Here is a 20974-nt window from a genome sequence, read left to right as displayed (position 1 = left end):
ATACTTATCTACTAGATAATCGTACCCCTCAATATTGAAAAGATCTGGTAGATTTGAAATATTGGGTAGATATTTTGAGAAAAAGTTTGTTGTCAGAAGACTGGATGTATTGACCGGTCTCAGAATAGCTAAATAATCAAAGCTTAAGCATGAAAAGTAACTTAATTGCAATTATCAGATAATCCAGCGGAAAATTAAAATATTACAACTAAAAACCAACGGCAAGATACAACCTGTCCAAATCAAATACTATAATTTTTATACAACCCAATAGAAACATAGTACTAAATTCTACAATAAAAACCTGGTACAGTACAATCCACCCTGCTGAAGCTCAACGACCGCTACCACTCGGTCCGTCCAACCTAAGTCCTATCCTGTGGAATGGGGTGTCCAGAACAAAAAATGATGACATGAGCTAACAACGCTCAGTACAGAAGTATGAGTATAAAAATGCTATGAATACTAAATTCAAGTGAAGCTACCGAAAACCTATGTAGAATACTACTCAATCAAAGGCGTCATGGTATGTAGCATACTGGACCATCGCATCAAGAGGTACTCCTATACCATAAACCCGTGGACATATCAGATTCAAAACTTTGGTATCCATCCACAATATAATGGGGCTGAGCGACCCCTTTACTAGTTATATCAATGATAAAAGCTTAATGTGATAATGCATGCAGCATAATATCCATGACATAATCAATGTTAGAACCAAATGGGGGGGATTTATGTTCTATTGACAACTTTAGCAATTTAAAACGATTATGAAAATACGCAAGGGAAAGACATAAAGTAATCAAATATAAATGCGGTAAATAAATGCATAAAGTAAATAAAGCAGTAAAAAAGGGATAAGAGATGTTTATGGAAGTTCGACGATAAATCGTCTACGTCTCCCCTTCTTGGTTAAGATCGATTAACCAATGATCCACTATCACTTCAAACGTCTTGGACTTGATGGCTCCAAGGATAGCCGTGCAACTCAACACAATCACCGAGTCGATACAACTCGATACACTTGGCCTTAAGGGCTCCAAGGATAGCCTCAACAATCGCACAACAAACTCGGCTTCACACTCGAGTGTTTACAACAACAATTTTTCAAGCACTTATTACAACTTGATATATATTGTGGGACTCAAAAATAGGCTTGAATGCTTGAAGAATTGCTTTGAATATTGCTTTGAGAGGATGAGAGACTCGAATGGAATGGGATACTACAAATGGTCTCGGAATGCCTCTATTTATAGTTGCAATTTGGTTGCTATCGGAGCTTCTGGTGGTGCATCGGTGCTTTCGTTCTTCAGCAAATTCAAATTCAAAAATCTTGGTGCCAGATGAGATCGGAACTTCCGGTACTGCATCGGAGCTTCTGTTGTGCTGCTTCATTAAATTTTTTCGGCCAACAGATCTCGGACACATCCCTTGATTTCTAGTGTCCATCGGAGCTTCCGTTCCCTCATCGGAGCTTCCATTGTGCATGCTTCCGGTCTGCATCCGTTTTTCAGTCCAGCGGAGCTTCCGTTTTGTTGTAGAAAGGCAACTCCAAAATTCTTCTTTTGATCTTGAAAAATATATCCAAATATTTGCAAAATATATCTTCTGATCAATTTTAGTTCTTGCAAGTTTCTCACTTGAAATCGTTAGAAATATTTAACATAGTTTTGTGGTCATCAAAACAAAAAATAAATGGGACATGTTAATGCATTAAAAACATTAATCCCAAAACACGAGATTTATATGTGTTTAATGCGTAACAATCTCTCCCTTTTTGATGATCACAAAACTTGGTTAAATGAAATAGATAAATAAATATGCATTAAATAAAAATGACATAAACTCCCCTTAAACAATTAAGGATTTTTTAATGCATTCATTTATTCAATTTTTTATCCAATATAATTATACCCCTTTTTGCGATAATCAAAAAGACAAATAAATAAAGAGAGAACATAAGACAATAATAATTTTATTAAACAATTGAAAATTACATTACAAATAAAATAAAAACTACAATTTAAATGCAAAAATATGAGAATCTAAGAGTCGTCATTCGACTGAGTCGGAGGATAGCGAGACATGAAATAGTCAAAACGAGTCTCCAAAGACGCAACAAGAGAAGTTAAGGCATCTAGAGATGAGGTGTTTGTAGCAATTTTTCCCTCGATGCGATGTAGAACCTCGAAGAGACGATCAAATGGAAATTGGTTTTGAGGTGTTTGCGGAACCTCGAGAGCAATGAAAGGTATATCTGACATATCAAAAGTAGAAGGGGGTTGATTAGAAGAGGAAGGAACATCGTGATAAGGTTGTCCAATAGGAAATCCCCTCGACTGGACATCAAAAGGAAGATCCTCAAAACGAAGAGAGGGCTCACGGACAGTTGTAAACCTAGAGAAAAAACGACTTGGGTCTGAAACCCAACGAGACAAAACGGGATTCCAGGATAAATCCATCCTGAGAATAGAAGCCTGATAAAAAATGATATTTTTGGAGACGTGTTCACCTTCTACAGAACTAAAATCAATATCGAAATGGGCTAAGATACGATTAATAAATCGTGCAAAAGGAAAACTAACCTTTCTTGCCGACTTCGCTACATCACGCATAACCTGCATGATGAAACGAGGAAGTTTGAAAGTTTACCAGAAATGATATGATAAAGAACATATAAATCTAGATATTTGCTGGTGGAGAGGTCTCCACTGCGAGGGATGATTGAAGTAGTGATTAATTTTTGAACTAACTGTTGATCAGGGGAAAGACTCTTAAGGTGAGGACGGTCGTTGACTCTTAAATTTCGAAGTTATGCAATTAAGTCCTTAAGAGAATAATTTACATAAAATGTGAGATTTATAATTTTGAATAAATATAATTAATTTGTATTATCCAAAATTAAGTTGCTCGAATTTATTATTAAGCTCCCCCTTAATATGACATTAAATTGATTTTATGTCTAATTATGATTACAACTCAATAATCCCAAGTTCACCATGCAAACGAATAAAAGTATTTTCATCTAGTGGTTTTGTAAAAATATCGGCAATTTGATTTTTAGTGTCAACATATTGAAGTTCAACTTCATTTTGTTCGATGTGGTCACGAATAAAATGATGACGAATATCAATATGTTTAGTGCGTGAGTGTTGAACCGGATTCATTATAAGACATATGGCGCTAGTGTTATCACAGAAAATTGGTATTTTTGAAAATGAAACGACATAGTCGAGCAATTGATGTTTCATCCAAAGAATTTACGCACAACAACTACCGGCGGCCATATATTCGGCTTCGGTAGTTGATAACGCAACACATTTTTGTTTCTTCGAAAACCAATAAACTAAAAAGTTTCCTAAAAAGAAACAGGTTCCACTGGTTCTTTTCCTGTCCACCTTATATCCACCAAAGTCGGCATCGTAGTAAGATTTTAAATCAAAAAAAGAATTTTTGGAATACTACAAGCCAAGATTTGGAGTATTTGAAAGATATTTGAAAATGCATTTTAAGGCGAACAAATGTGATTCCTTTGGACATGATTGAAATCGTACACACAAGCAAACACTAAACATAATGTATGGCCTACTAGCAGTAGCATACAGTAAGGATCCAATCATACTACGAAAGGAAGATTGATATACAGATTTACCATTTTCATCCTTGTCGAGTCTGATTGATGTGCTCATCGGTGCGGATGATGATTTCGTGTTCTCCATCCCAAACTTCTTTAGAATCTCCTTGATATATTTGCTTTGGTTTACAAAGAACCCATCCTTGCACTGTTTGATTTTCAATCCGAGGAAATAGTTAAGTTCCCCCATCATGCTCATCTCAAAGTGATCCTGCATAAGCTTGGAAATTCTTGACAGAGAGATTCGTCGGTAGAACCAAAAATTATATCATCAACATAAATTTGCACAATCAACAAATCATCTTTAATATTTTTGGTAAATAAAGTGATGTCGATCTATCCTCTAGAAAAACCATTTGAAAGTAGGAAAGTTGACAGTTTATCATACCAAGCTCTAGGAGCTTGTTTCAAACCATACAAAGCTTTGTTTAGTCTATGCACATGATCAGACAATAAAGCTTCAACAAAGCCATCAGTTTGTTCAATGTAAACTTTCTCTTTTAAATCATCATTTAAAAATGCACTTTTGACATACATTTGAAATAATTTAAAATTTCTAGAGAAGGCAAAAGCAAGTAGCATGCGAATAGATTCAAGTCGGGCAACAAGAGCATATGTTTCATCATAATCAATGTTTTCCTCTTGACTATATCCTTTTGCTACAAGTCTAGCTTTATTTCTAGTGATAGTACCATGCACATCCAGTTTATTCCTAAAGACTCATTTAGTACCAATAATAGATCTATCATGCGGACTAGGAACAAGACACCAAACCTCATTACGCTTGAATTCATTTAATTCATCTTGCATAGCAATAATCCATGCATCATTTAACAAAGCATCATCAATGCACTGAGGTTCAACATGCAAAACAAAAGCAAGATGATTGCAAATATTATTAAGAGAAGATCGAGTGGTTACTCCCTTTGAAGGACTTCCAATGATAAGATCCATAAGATGATCTTTGTGAAGTGTCCATTCCTTCGGTAGTGGAGTTTCCTCAACAGAAACATCTATATCATTTAGGCTTGAGGAATCCATCTCTTCTTTGAGTAATTCTACATCATCGTTAATAGTACGAGAAACTACAGACATAGATTCATCAAATACAACATGCATAGATTCTTCAACAAGTAAAGTACGTTTATTAAATACTCTATAAGCCTTACTTGAGGTAGAATATCCGAGAAAGATGCCTTTGTCAGACTTGGCATCAAACTTACTGAGATTATTCTTACCATTATTATGGATGTAGCCTTTTGATCCAAAAGCGCAAAAATATGAAATGTTAGGCTTTCTCCCTCTCCATAATTCATATGGAGTTTTCTTGACAATAGGCCTTATTGATACAAGATTGATGATATAGCAGGCAGTGTTCATTGCTTCAGCCCAAAAATATCTTGGTAGAGAATTCTCACATATCATGGTCCTCGCAATCTCCACAAGTGTCCTATTTTTCCTTCAACGACCCCGTTTTGTTGAGGAGTCCTAGGACAAGAAAAATTGTGACCGATGCCTTTCTCTTCACAAAAAATTGTAAAACTCTCATTTTGAAATTCAGTTCCGTGGTCACTACGGATCTTCTTTATTGAAAGATTTTTTTCATTCTCAACACGTTTCACAAAAGTTTTAAAATAATCAAAGCATCATTTTTGTGGGCTAAAAACAATGTCCACGTGAAATGTGAGAAATCATCCACAATGACAAATGCATAAGCTTTCCTCCTAGGCTAGTGTTCCTCGAGGGACCACATAGTTATAGGTGGAGAATTTCAAGGGGAATAGAAGTTGATACAAAATTTTTGCTTTTAAAAAATTCTTTTGTATGTTTGTCAAGTTGACACGCATCACAAACATAATCTTACTTTAAATTTAGTTTTGGCATTCCAACTGCTAGATCAAGTTTAAAAAGTTTTTCAATGGTACTAGGACCAACATGACCTAATCGTCTATGCCAAAAAATGTTGTCATCAACATTCAAGGATACAAGGCTTTTAATATTTGCCAAAGATAAATTATTTAAAGAAACCTTGTAACATTTTCACTTCTATATCCTTTGAAATTTATGGATTTGTCAGATGTGAGTGATATTGTGCGGTGTTGGGGAGTGAATTTGACTTCATAACCTCTATCGCACAATTGACTTATGCTTAGTAGATTATGCTTAAGTCCTTTCACTAGGAGTACATCATCAATCAAGCAGGATTTAGATATACCTATTGAGCTGATTCCTTCAATAACTCCTTTGTTGTTGTCTCCAAAGGTGACAGTTCCCTTCTCCTTTGATTTGACCGATTGAAGTAGCTCCTCGTTTCCCGTCATATGTCTAGAACATCCACTGTCTAGATACCATATACTAAGGAGAACAATTTTCCTATTTCCCTGCAAGAATTGATTTTGGTACCCTTAAGTTCTTTTGGGTCCACAGTGTTAGAAAAAAGAGATACAAAATGGACTTCTAAGAGTTCAGTCTCTCATAGCGACATCATCGACACTTTCCAAGAGTGCTCCTAGTAGTAGGTAGGGCTATGGCCTCTTTAAAAACCTATTTCCTTGGACAGAGCAGCTGAAACGTCCCTACTACTACTTTAAATTAAACTAAATAAAATACGGATTTTTCAAAAATATCAAAATATTAAATATTTTATTAAAAATTTTGGCATGACCTCTCTGTTTATATTACAACCAATCTGTCTCAGATAGCAACCAAAATAAAATAAAAGAAATAGACTACTAACGACACAAGTAACTAGGCCGAGACAAGAACGAGACCCAAGAAAGAGGTTCGACATAACAAATATCCAAAAGGTTTAAGAAATATAGTGTTTACATGCCCAAAACAATACCAACTAAACATTTCATATACATTTAACAAATAAACAAAATAAAGGCTTCATAACATATAAAATTCTATTAACTATGCGGAAGACGAGCAAAGGTCGGAAGGATGTGCCATGCCCGCATCGAAGTCCACTCGATAGTCTTGCTCCTCGATCTCAATGAATACACCTCACCTAAAAACAATAAGTGTAGTGAGTCTAAAAGACTCAGCAAGAATATGGGGGGGGGGGGGGGGGATAATGAGTACTACGTAGGTACAAGAACACACAGAATTTAAAATAGTGCGTAACAAAATAATCGTTAGTGCCCATGAACTTAAAAGTAATGAACATGTATAAAGAATAAATGCATAAATATGACATGTGCAAGACTAAGTAAAATAATTCAATGAATAGCATAAAATATATTGAACATGGTCATATGAATTTTGAGTGAACTTAGATCCATGAATTGTGACTCTGTGATTTCGATCATGATCATGGCTATAGTGCACAATGCCACAAGGAGGTCGAGATGAAACCCAACCCGATCTTGCCCTATATTGGTAAGGGAGACCAGAATAGCTCTAGCCCCACACGAACACATGCTAAGGTAAGGAAACCCATAATGATTTGGTAAGGGAGACCAAAACGTCTTTCAGCCCCACACGAACACATGAATATATAGTCACAACCATCTCACTTCGTTCACAAATATTTCTTTCCTTTATTGAACTTGAAACTTAGCATGCACATGTAGATGTAATGTATACAAAAATATTGACTCAATGAACATGCAAAGGACTCGATGGTGAATGACTGGAATGGTGATTTAGGGAAGTACCAAGGGTGGGATTCTAAACCATGGTTAAAGCACTTAGGTGAATTAAGCTGTACACCCGACACATCTTATATCTCACTCAAAACTTTCCCAAAAGAGATTCTTCTTGAAGTAGCACTTTCCTAACCTCTTAAGTTAATCCCAGTCCCGTACCCTTAACCCAAGTCTGAACTTATCCCTGACTTAAAAACTCCAGCCCGAACAGGAAATCTTGTTGCCTAAAATTCTGCCCCTTATAAGCCACAAGGTTTAGAACTTAGGGAAAACTCAACCAAATCGAATTTTGCTCGAAACGTCATTTCCCTAACTCCCTAAAGCGTCCACCGGCCCCGAGCCCTTCTCCGAGTTCAGCCTCTAACCCTGTTAGGAACTCACATTTCTAGGCAGTCCATAATGTCACCAAAAATCTTCTCCACATTACCTCCTCAGATCCGATTCAAAGCCTATCAATTTGTCCCTCGATCCTCCAGCCACTCTCCTAGCATCGAAGCCCAACAACGAAGCTCGCCTAAGGTCCCTTAACATTCATCACAACCAACCATATGCGCCACTTCACAGGCACCCCAAACAAATCCTCAAGAGAGCTAAAAAAGAGATCCGAACCATCTCATCCATAACCCCATTCCAATTTCACTCAATCTAACGCTACCACGTGAACTACATATCACCCGTGGTAGCTCCTAAATCTCCACACCAATCAACACCATCAATAAACGCACAGAAAATTTAAACATGATAGCCAACAGTTATTGGGATTCTCGAAAATTCACTAGCATGATTAACATTCATTCTAAAGCTTTAAAATCGATTAATCTTCACAAATGAGCATCATTAAATCAACGACAATCAAAACCACAAACAGAATCTGTTCGGTCGTGAGAAATAAAATGGAGACAGGGCATGCAACACACGATATTTCAAAATAATAGGGAATGCAAAAGCTAAAATCAATCGAAGCACATATTTATAGCATACCAGATAAGCAACTAAACCATAATCTTGCCTAGCTAGAACAAGAAAGAACCGATGAACCCAAAAATTTCGAACACGAGCTACACTTCTAGTTGGGCCTGGAACGGTTTTCTGGAGAATAATCGAAACTTGAAAGCTCCAGGAAAAGAATCAAAGAACCGAGCTCACTCTCTTGAAGAACAGGAAAATCCAAGCTGTGTTGTGTGCGTGAGTGAAAAGGGTGTGGGTGAGTTTTAGTGTGTGTGAATTGGGTGTTAGGTTTTAGTTTAAGTCCAAGTGTGTAAAAGTGCTACAAAATAAATAAAAGTGCTTCTCTCAAAATAGCAACTTAAGGCCATGAATTAAATTGCACTAAATAAGATACAAGCTAAAAATTTAGAAATTAAAATACAACACTTTAAATATCCTAATGTCACGGCAACGAGTAAAATATTTAATTAATAAGCAAGACAATTAAAATAATTTAAACAGACTAAACTAACGTTTAAAATCAATTTAAATAAATACACGAGCGGAAATAAAACCTTTAAAATAATTTGGACAAATAAAAAGATTTTAAATAAATAAGATAGATATTTAAAATGATTTAAAATAATTTAAAATAATGGGCACTCAAAAATATTTAAACAAATAATATAAACGGTTAAAATCATTTGAATGAATAACTAAACAATTTAAATCATTTAAAAGAATATACTACCAATTAAAATTGTTTAAAAGAATAAACTAACAATTAAATCATTTAAATAAGAAAGCTTAAACCTTTAAAATATGTAAAACAATTTAAATTACAAAATAAAATAAAAAAAATCGATTAGACAAATAAACTTAAACAATTAAAAAAATTAATTAAATAGACAGTAAAATAAAATCATTTGAATAAATAATAAAATATTTTATTAGCACATAATTCAAATAAAGAATTTAAATCAATTAAACATAAAAATAATAACCATAATATTTATTTAATTAATGCATGCGATTTAGTAGATTGGATTTTAGGCATCACAATTCCTTCCCCCTTTAAATGAAATTTCGTCCTCGAAATTCAGGACTTACTAACTAGATTCGAATACCTTAGACCAGATCAGCACTAACTACTCTTACCTAGTACCTCCACGAGTCAACGCTAATAAGTTTTTGTTGCGCACTCTGATACTTATCATCCCCTACAAAGCTAGGAGCTAACTAACTCCCACTGCAAAGTAAATTTGCAAGTTCCTATTTATCCCCAAATGTTTGGAGTCTAAGAGAAAATTTCTAGTCACTGTTCCCATGTGCCTGTGAGAGCTTTTAATTCGTCACCAAAAACTCCTAAAATGTCTAATGTCTGACTTAGCTCGATAACCTTAAATCCTGAATCACAACTACATTCAATAAATATCCGCAAAACCAATAAATAATTTATGTCGACCTTACTTCTAACTTAAAAGCTTTCTAACAACGAAACTATGCTTAATGTCTATTTACCAATTAAGCTTAACACATATGATCTAGAACTCGAATTCTTAAGAAATTCACTAGTTCAGAAAATGCTTAGCAACTAACACCAATCCTTTCTAAATAGGATAGCCAAGGGACTATACAATTCTACTATAAACCTCATCATATGAGATAGAACTGACCCATACTTCCACATCTAAACTCCACGACTTGCCAAAACAATAAAATAAATTACCTATCTCCTCAACAATTGCACACGGATCGACAAAACGAGTTATTTTCCCTTACATTACCAAATTGTAAATATTACAGAACAATGATAGCTTCAAGAACGTCTTAATAACCATTTGAAATTCTAAAGGCCTATGACACTTATTATCAGTGCCACGCTTAATGATCATTGACTATGCTCAATCCCTTATTAGATACTATGACTCGCAACGCTTCTAAGGATGATTAAAATTTCCTTAAGCAACGACTCTAGTTCGGCTAACTTACAAGCGGGCAACCGACTCTCCTCAACTTAGGATTGATCGACCTATTTTTATAAATAAATCTAATCCAATCCTTGAATCCAAAACATACCACGAGTTATTATCCATTTATTGGATTAGATCACCTCTAAGTACCAAACAATTCTTACATAACGCCTGAAACATATCTCAAATCTCTAGTTCAACTCAACAGCAAGTCGTAAGATCCAAAAATTCCCAAATTATTATGTGTTCGACCTGAATTCATATTTCAAGAGCTTAGTATGCAATTGGGTACCTCAAAAAGTTTGTAACCTGGTCGAAAAGGCTTTCTAATTGATCCTCCAGTACCTTAGTATTTTCCCAATAAATAAATCTATAGCTTATCCAGAAAACTACCTGAACATCCTATTCATCATTCTATTCCCACAGTTGGTGCAATAGCCTTACCGGTTGACATTCACAAAATCTGAGAATTCAAATGTAAAGTACCCAAAAGCCTCTAGTGACAACTTTATTTCCTATCTCGCAACTGTTCACCCACTCAGCTTACCAAAATCATCTGTTTACTCTAACAATCCTATTTAAAATTGAATCAACCTATTCAATTAATTCACTAACTAGCAGTCTACTCGCTAGAACTAAATAAAATTTAGTAGTCGCCATTCCTCAGAACACAACGATAACTTAGGATTTAATCTAGTATTAATACTACATTCCAACACTCTAAACACTTACTACGCGGTTACGAGCCGAATCTATACACAAGAAATTGAAATGACAGTTGAAACTATAATTCACTCAAGTCTTCATCATGATAGATAATGAAAGGAACTAAACATACGAGTAATGCTGCTCAATACGAAATGAAATAGTGCAAGCAATGTTGGAACACGGTCGTCCTCCGGATCGAAAAATAAAGTGATACCCGTTGCAGCGGAAGTTTTAAAATTTTATATGGAACAATTCCATATCATGGGTATCAAATTCCTACGATTAAAATTGATAACATAAAATTTAAACAATGTAAATTTTACCTTAAAATCTCGAAGTGAGATTATGGACACCAACAAATTAAACTGCTCTTGTTGTATATCCCAGGAACTGATGAACGAACTTTTCTTCAATCAGGTCCACGAACAGAAGTTTAATCCCTCTGATAGACTGCACTAGAAAGTCTATCAGAAGTTTCTACGAAGAGAAATAACAGATTTGATCTGCTAATTCAAACTGCAAATTCGAAATTTGCAGACTGAAATTCTCGAACACAGTAGGGGAGGGGGGCGGCCGAATTCTCTAGAGAGAGAGCTCTAGGGTTTCGAATTTTTATGCCTTGATTGTGTCAATTTCTGTACTGCAATAACTTATTTATAATGTGGGCTTCTAACAGCTTAGGGCCCATTAGTCATATGTTCAAGCCTGACAAGCAAAACCCGCATGTTCAGAAATTAGTATAAAATTCATCGTGACTCAGATTGATAAACCAATTTCACCAATGTGCATAGAAACCATTTCTGCATTTTTCAAAGTCAAGACAAATTTTCTGAATCCGAATTCAGTGGTTTCCAAAAATATCCATCAATATGTCATTTTAGGAAATCTTACTCCCTCTACTTTTAAATAAGAATTCCTACTTCTTTATCCACTAAATTTAACTCTTTAAATTTAATTATCTCAACGGGGATTAGAAATCCATTACTTGTGTGACCCTCAATGGTTCAGGGATACAGCTAGCCATTGGCTCACAACTCCTTGTGACTCGGAACAACAATTTCCGGCTTACCCTACGAATCATGGTAAGAGCGCCTAGCAACATCGCCCCATGATTCCCTAGGTATCACTGATAGTGCCTGCAAGAACCAATAGATTTTGGTTAGCGTACAGTACGGTCCCTTCATCCATATATCCCGATCGAATCAACAACCATTGGTAAATCGAGAGTCGTTCGAGATTCGATAACTATGCAATTCATCTTGAAGATCAAATAGTGACATCGCATGTGCTACTAAGAAACCATTTCTTAAAGCACATCATGTACTCTGGCCAGAGATTCATCACACTAATATCTCCTCAGATTGCATAGGATATCCACACTCGCAAGTGTGCGGTGAATCCTTGACAACAAAGCATCGACTCCTATATGTGTCATAACTGTACCCAATCCCGACACCTGATGACCCTAATAGAGTCGGTAAATGAGTCAAAGCACAGTACTAGCATATAGAGTATCAATGATGTTTCAAGTAATAAGGACTAATGGTGTACAACCAAAACCGCAGACTATATCCACTCGATAAGTGATAAACACTTGGAAAATCCGAATAGGGTAGTTCGATCATTCATCATATGAATATCTATTTGCATGCTTCGAACATCTATATGTTCCATACCAATGAAACGTGGTACTCGGCATCGCAAATGCTAGTCTCAATCTCGAGCGATCCTTATCCTTATTTGTGGACGGCTCAATTGACTAGGAACTGTTTAGAATATACAGTGAACATAAGATGTGTTTCATGACAGTGATCTCTCTATATTCATTATCTCATCTTACTTTAGTATATTCAAGGTCTTTATCAAAATAACAATAGTATATCATTATATAATAATAAGATAAAGTGAACGCCATTTAAAGAACGTATATTATATTAAACAAAGATTGTTTACAAAAAAAGACTCTCAAAGCCCTTAGCCACAAGTTGGCTAGCGGGGCATCAACTCTTTCAATCTCCCACTTGCCCTAAAGCCAACTAGTCATACTACGTAGTCCCATTGCTTCGCGATGTTTGTCAAATAATGGTCCTGGCAAGGGCTTAGTAAGTGGATCAGCGATATTGTCTGCAGAGGCCACTCTCTCGATAGTGATGTCTCTTCTTTCCACGATCTCCCGGATGATGTGGTATTTCCTCAGTACGTGTTTGGATCTTTGATGAGACCTTGGTTCCTTTGCCTGAGCAATGGCATCCGTGTTGTCACAGTACACCGGGACTGAACCAACAGCTTCAGGAATAATGCCCAACTCTTGGACGAAATTCCTCATCCAAACGGCCTTTTAGCAGCAGCTGATGCCGCAATGTATTCTGCCTCAGTGGTGGAATCCGCTGTGTTATCCTGCTTGGAACTCTTTCAAGAGACAGCACCGCCATTGAGCATGAACACAAATCCAGAGGTTGACTTCGAGTCATCCACGTCACTTTGGAAGCTAGAGTCGGTATAGCCTTCCAATTTCAGATCTCTTCCTCCATAAACCATGAATACATTCTTAGTTCTTCTCAAGTACTTAAGAATATCCTTCACGGCTTTTCAATGCATTTGACCGGGATTGGCTTGATATCTGAACGTGACACTCAGAGCAAATGCCACATCCGGTCTGGTAGATATCATCCCATACATGATACTCCCTATGGCTGATGCATATGGTATGTGTGTCATTTTCTCTATCTCTTCGTCAGTCTTGGGACACATAGACTTGGATAGGGAGACTCCATGACACATAGGTAGATGTCCTCTCTTGGACTCATCCATTGAAAACCTTTTCAATATAGTGTCGATGTAGGTAGCTTGAGTAAGTCCTATCATTCTCTTAAATCTATCTCTATAGATCTGTATCCCTAGAATATAGGACGCCTCACCCAATTCCTTCATCGAGAATCTACCTGACAACCATATCTTTGTTGACTGCAACATCCCTACATCATTCCCAATGAGTAAGATGTCATCAACATAAAGTACTAAGAATGTCACAGCATCCTTAACTACTTTCTTGTACACGCACGGTTCCTTCGGATTCTTGATGAAACCAAAGTCCATTATTGTTTCATCAAATTTCTGGTTCCAACTTCTTGATGCCTGTTTGAGACCATAGATCGATCTCTGAAGCTTACATACCTTATGCTCCCTTCCCATGGATGTGAATCCCTCGAGCTGCATCATATAGATGTCTTCCTTAATGTTTCCATTAAGGAATGCAGTCTTCACATCCATTTTCCATATCTCATAGTCATACCATGCAGCAATGGCAATAAGGATTCTTATGGACTTGAACATTGCGACTGGTGAAAAAGTTTCATCATAATCAACACCTTGTCTTTGAGTGTAACCTTTTGCAACCAATCGTGCCTTGTAGGTCAGTACCTTACCATCAGGCCCAAGCTTTCTCTTGCAGATCCATTTACACCCTATTGGAACTATTCCATCGTGAGGATCTACTAAAGACCAAACTTGGTTTGCATGCATCGAGTCTATTTCCGACTGCATAGCTTCAAGCCATAAGTTCGAATCAGCATCAGAAATTGCTTCCTTGAAGTTTTTCGGATCACATCCAATGTCGGGTTCACTTTGATCTCCTTCAAGAAGAAGACCATATCTAATAGGAGGCCTAGAAGTCCTCTCGGATCTTCTAGTAATAGGCGTGTCTTGTGATGATTCTTGAGTTATAGGATCGTTATTTTGTATCTCGGGTTCTTCTCGAATTTCTTTGAGTTCCATCATCTTTCCTTTCTTATCCAATAAGAACTCCTTCTCCAAGAAGGTGGCATTCCTTGAAACAAACACTTTTGTTTCAGTAGGATGATAGAAATAATATCCGATTGAATTCTTCGGATACCCTACAAAATAACATAAGGTGGATCGATTATCCAACTTATCTCCCACTGTCTGCTTCACGTAAGCAGGACATCCCCAAATCCTCAAGTATGAATACTTAGGAGCTTTGCCATTCCATAACTCATATGGTGTTTTGTCCACTGCTTTAGTGTGGACGTTATTCAACAACAATACCGCTGTTTCAAGAGCATAGCCCCAAAACGAAGGTGGAAGCTCAGTGAAGCTCATCATAGATCGAACCATGTCCAACAAGGTTCGATTGCGACGCTCCGAAACACCATTCAGCTGAGGTGTCATAGGAGGAGTCCACTGAGAGAGAATCCCATTCTCTTTTAGATAATCCAAGAACTCGGTACTTAAGTATTCTCCACCTCGATCTGATCGAAGTGCTTTAATACTCTTACCTAGATTGTTTTCTACTTCAGCCTTGAATTCTTTGAACTTTTCAAATGATTCAGACTTATATTTCATCAAATATAAGTACCCATACCTAGAATAATCATCAGTAAAGGTAATGAAGTAGGTGTGACCAAATTTTGTACCAATACTAAATGGTCCGCAAACATCTGTATGGATCAAATCCAATAGATTTTGACTACGCTCAGGTTTTCCTTTGAAAGGAGATTTAGTCATTTTTCCTTTCAGGCAGGACTCACAAGTAGGTAGAGAGTTAATATCAGACATATCAAACATGCCCTCTCCCACTAGCTTGTTCATCCTCCTTGAGGAAACATGACCTAGCCTAGCATGCCAAAGGTTTGCCGGGTTTTGATTATCAATTTTTCTTTTATTTGTTGTTACCGATTTATCAACATAATTAATTGGAACGTCTTTTAATTTTAAGTTATATAGATCGTTTTCAAGTTGTCCACATCCAATTAAACATTCATTCTTGTAAATATTGCAAATCCCATTCACAAAATTGCAAGAAAAACCATCTCTATCAAGCATAGAAATAGAAATAATATTTTTAACCAAATCTGGCACATATAAAACATCTCTAAAAAATAACTTAAAATCATTCTGCAAAATTAAACAAATGTCTCCCACAGCTTTTGCTTCAACTCGAGAACCATTTTCGAGCCTCAGCTGGGTCTCACCCATCCTAAGCTTGCGACTTCTTGTCATCACCTGCAAATCATTGCAAATGTGAGATTCACATCCGGTATCCAATACCCAAGAAGTAGTATTAAGTGAAACATTTATTTCAATATAAAACATACCCTTCGCAGTTTGCAACTGCTCGAGATATACCTTGCAGTTACGTTTCCAATGGCCGGGTTTCTTGCAGTGATGGCAAACATCCTTGGATTTTTCCACGTTTGAAGCCTTTGTCTTGTTCTTCTTCTCAGGTCCGGTTTTCTTGGATGGGGCAGAACGTTTCTTACCCTTTGTACTTGGCCCCTTCTTAGCAGAAGAAGAGCAGCCCACCAAGAGAACCGGTTTATCCTTCTTTAAAGTGGCTTCATAAGTAACAAGCATATTGACCATCTCTTCAAGGGAGGCCTCTATCTTGTTCATATTGAAATTCACCACAAAACCGTCAAACGATGAAGGAAGATAGAGAAGTAATAAGTCCACATTGAGTTCATGCTCCAATACCAATTCAAGCGTTACCAACTTTTGACTGAGCCAAATCACGCGTACCCCATGATCCCGGACCGAAGTCCCTTCACGCATGCGACACGTCATTAACTCTTTTACAGTAGCGAACCTTTCAGCTCTCGATTGAGCCCCAAAAAGTTCCTTGAGTTGTACGTGAATGTCAGCAGCATTCACGGTATCCTTAAATCGCCTCTGGAGTTCATCAGACATCGAAGCTTGCATATAGCATTTGGCCTTGATATCATGGTCCCACCATTTATCGAGTTTGGCCAACTCTTCCGGACTTATATCAGCTGGTGCTTCCTTCGGAGGAGATTTTTCTAACACGTAGAACATCTTCTCCGAGTTCAAGACAATCTTCAACTTACGGAACCATTCCGTATAGTTTGCGCCAGTCAGTTTGTTTTGTTCGAGAATAGAGAATAGTGGATTGCGCGAATTCATCTTAATGAAATACTGAAAAGAAACAGATAATAATCAGTGATTTGTTTAATTAATATACTAAGACATAAAATATGGAAAATTTTATTTTATGAATCTCACTCCCACTATTTTAACGATTTCACTACCCTCTAGTGAAAACGAGAAACATTTTCTTTAGTGGGAACATGGAGTCCAATTGACAAACTATAGTCCCGAATAATATCAGTCAACCATAATTTTCAAATGGTAGAGCCCAATTGCTTCCAAAGAAACCTCCATGTTTTTACCTCATGTCCAATAAGGGCCCAATAATATGACGCCGTTTATTGTGACACGTCAAGATGACCCATCAATTTTAAGTTGTGATAGACGGTCGCCATGTGGATCCCCAATAATATGAGCCAATCCCATGGGAGTTCCACCCAACTTACAACATGTGTCGATCCAATGTACAGCTTTCCGACGAACGGGCCCCCTAAATAATATGAGCCGGATCGTATCTGCGGGTAGCATCTCATACATTGATTGTTGATGGAAGGTAGGAACATTTAAACAATATTTAAATGCCCTTTTGTTTATCTTGATATCAATTTTAAATCATATTTAAAATGAGGGATTTTAATTTCGAAAAATTTGTCTCATCATTAAAAATTTGTATGCTTGCGGGATTCATACAATTTAGTCTAAACATGCATAAATAATAATATCATATATTATTTTAGGATGATCGATTCCATTACTAATCGACCCATGGTTGCCAATCACGATTTTAAGTCCAATCCTAGGTAATATGCAAGTATTTAATGCAATCCTATTACATTGAGCTTCCAATTTACATTTCTTCGATCTTTATTGTCTGCTGGGCCCACCTTTGTCTTCAAATCTTTATCTCCCACTAAGTCTAATAAATTTACAATAAATTTCGATGACAAGAAAGGGATACATATTTAAAGGGTGGGAACGGGCCATAAACCAGGCTCACTTTTATTACATATGACAATTCATATTGGGCCATAAACCAGGCCCATTAATAAATCCAACAACAATAATTAAAACCAAATGTAAACAACCTAACATACACCTATAACATTGGTCATGACAATCGATCATCCTTATCCAATAATATTTAATTCAAAATTAATTTATTGGATATAATGCAATGACAATAAATTTAAATAGATAAAATCATATTTCATACATAAAATCTTATTTTATATATAAAATCATATTTTATCTAGTTTATCCATAAAATCATATTTTACATATAAAAATCCAATTTTATACATAAAATCATATTTTATTATCAATCGTACCAAAATTATTAATTTTATAAAATCTAATTTAATGGATAAAATTTATAAATTTTCGAAAAATTCAAATTTATCCAAAAATCAATTTTTAAAATTTCGGACTCAAACAATTTTATCCGATGCCTCGTGGACTAATCAAAAACAATTTTCAATCGGACCAAAAACTGAAATTTTAAAAATTTCAAAAAAAATCAAAAATTAAATTTTAAAATTTCCGGACTGCCCGGGACAATCCTGGGCAGCCCGGCCTCCACGTGGGACAGGGCTGCCCACGTGGAGGTGGGCAGCCAATCGCTGCCCGTGGGCAGCGATCAAGTCGCTGCCCTAGGCAGCGACACTCGCTGCCCGATTGCCCTGAAATTTAATTAAAAATTTTCGTTTTATTTTTCTGAAAAATCGAGGCCGGTACAATCAAATAAATTTTAATCGTAAAATCCGAGAACAACCTGGCTCTGATACCACTATTGGAACACGGTCGTTCTTCGGATCGAAAAAAAAAGTGATACCCGTTACAGCGGAAGTTTTAAAATTTTATATGGAACAATTCCATATCATGGGTATCAAATTCCTACGATTAAAATTGATAACATAAAATTTAAACAATGTAAATTTTACCTTAAAATCTCGAAGCGAGATTATGGACACCAACAGATTAAACTGCTCTTGTTGTATATCCCAGGAACTGATGAACGAACTTTTATTCAATCAGGTCCACGAACAGAAGTTTAATCCCTCTGATAGACTGCACTAGAAAGTCTATCAGAAGTTTCTACGAAGAGAAATAACAGTAGGGGAGGGGGGCGGCCGAATTCTCTAGAGAGAGAGCTCTAGGGTTTCGAATTTTTATGCCTTGATTGTGTCAATTTCTGTACTGCAATAACTTATTTATAATGTAGGCTGCTAACAGCTTAGGGCCCATTAGTCATAAGTTCAAGCATGATGAGCAAAGCCCGCATGTTCAGAAATTAATATAAAATTCATCGTGACTCAGATTGATAAACCAATTTCACCAATGTGCACAGAAACCATTTCTGCATCTTTTAAAGTCAAGACAAATTTTCTGAATCCGAATTCAGTGGTTTCCAAAAATGTCCATCAATATGTCATTTTAGGAAATCTTACTCCCTCTACTTTTAAATAAGAAGTCCTACTTCTTTATCCACTAAATTTAACTCTTTAAATTTAATTATCTCAACGGGAATTAGAAATCCATTACTTGTGTGACCCTCAATGGTTCAGGGATACAGCTAGCCGTGGGCTCACAACTCCTTGTGACTCGGAACAACAATTTCCGACTTACCCAACGAATCATGGTAAGAGCGCCTAGAAACATCGCCCCATGATTCCCTAGGTATCACTGATAGTGCCTGCAAGAACCAATAGATTTTGGTTAGCGTACAGTACGGTCCCTTCATCCATATATCCCGATCGAATCAACAACCATTGGTAAATCGAGAGTCGTTCGAGATTCGATAACTATGCAATTCATCTTGAAGATCAAATAGTGACATCGCATGTGCTACTAAGAAACCATTTCTTAAAGCACATCATGTACTCTGGCCAGAGATTCGTCACACTAATATCTCCTCAGATTTCATAGGATATCCACACTCGCAAGTGTGCGGTGAATCCTTGACAACAAAGTATTAACTCCTATATGTGTCGTAACTGTACCCAATCCCGACACCTGATGACCCTAATAGAGTCGGTAAACGAGTCAAAGCACAGTACTAGCATATAGAGTCTCAATGATGTTTCAAGTAATAAGGACTAATGGTTTACAACCAAAACCGCGGACTATATCCACTCGATAAGTGATAACCACTTGGAAAATCCGAATAGGGTAGTTCGATCATTCATCATATGAATATCCATTTGCATGCTTTGAACATCTCTATGTTCCATGCCAATGAAACGTGGTACTCGGCATCGCAAATGCTAGTCTCAATCTCGAGCGATCCTTATCCTTATTTGTGGACGGCTCAATTGACTAGGAACTGTTTAGAATATACAATGAACATAAGATGTGTTTTATGACAGTGATCTCTCTATATTCACTATCTCATCTTACTTTAGTATATTCAAGGTCTTTATCAAAATAACAATAGTATATCATTATATAATAATAAGATAAAGTGAACGTCATTTAAAGAACGTATATTATATTAAACAAAGATTGTTTACAAAAAGAGACTCTCAAAGCCCTTAGCCACAAGTTGGCTAGCGGGGCATCAACTCTTTCAAGCAATACAATTAAACGAGCTGAAAATAAAAATCTAGATAAGTGAAAACAACTCAACTATAATTAAATTCTAGTGGTGAATGAATAATAATGGAGTCTCCATGAATAATAAATATGAGCCAACAAGATACAAACCTCGTGATCATTCATAAGAATAATGAAACCATGCTCAAACAATCAAAGCACAATTAAGCACTATTAAGAGAAATCGGTAATGAAACCATGCTCAAACAATCAACCACAACATGAGTAGATCACCAAAAAGGAAGACAATTTGGATCTTACTCACATCAACACGTGGCTCTAGAACCGAATAAAAATTTCAAGAAGTGTGAAATATAAAAAATATTTTATTATGACGTTTAACCAAGGTCAAAGTAGCAGAATACAACGTTGACTGACGTCATACGAATCCATAAATGAACAACGGATGTGCAAATAAATCTCAAATGCTCGAAAGTATATGTTGCAATGGATGCAGGCACAATTGAAGCATAAGGAAATTAATTATCGGAATAATGGTTCACAAAATTGAAAGGCTCATAGTAACCGACTCACTATTTCCCAAAAATAATACTTCCCCAAATAAACAAAGAAAATTCAAA

This window comes from Henckelia pumila, chromosome 2 (genome assembly GCF_033568475.1).
Source record: "Henckelia pumila isolate YLH828 chromosome 2, ASM3356847v2, whole genome shotgun sequence".
In the NCBI taxonomy this organism is placed as follows: domain Eukaryota; kingdom Viridiplantae; phylum Streptophyta; class Magnoliopsida; order Lamiales; family Gesneriaceae; genus Henckelia; species Henckelia pumila.
Note: the sequence above shows the minus strand (reverse complement) of the source record.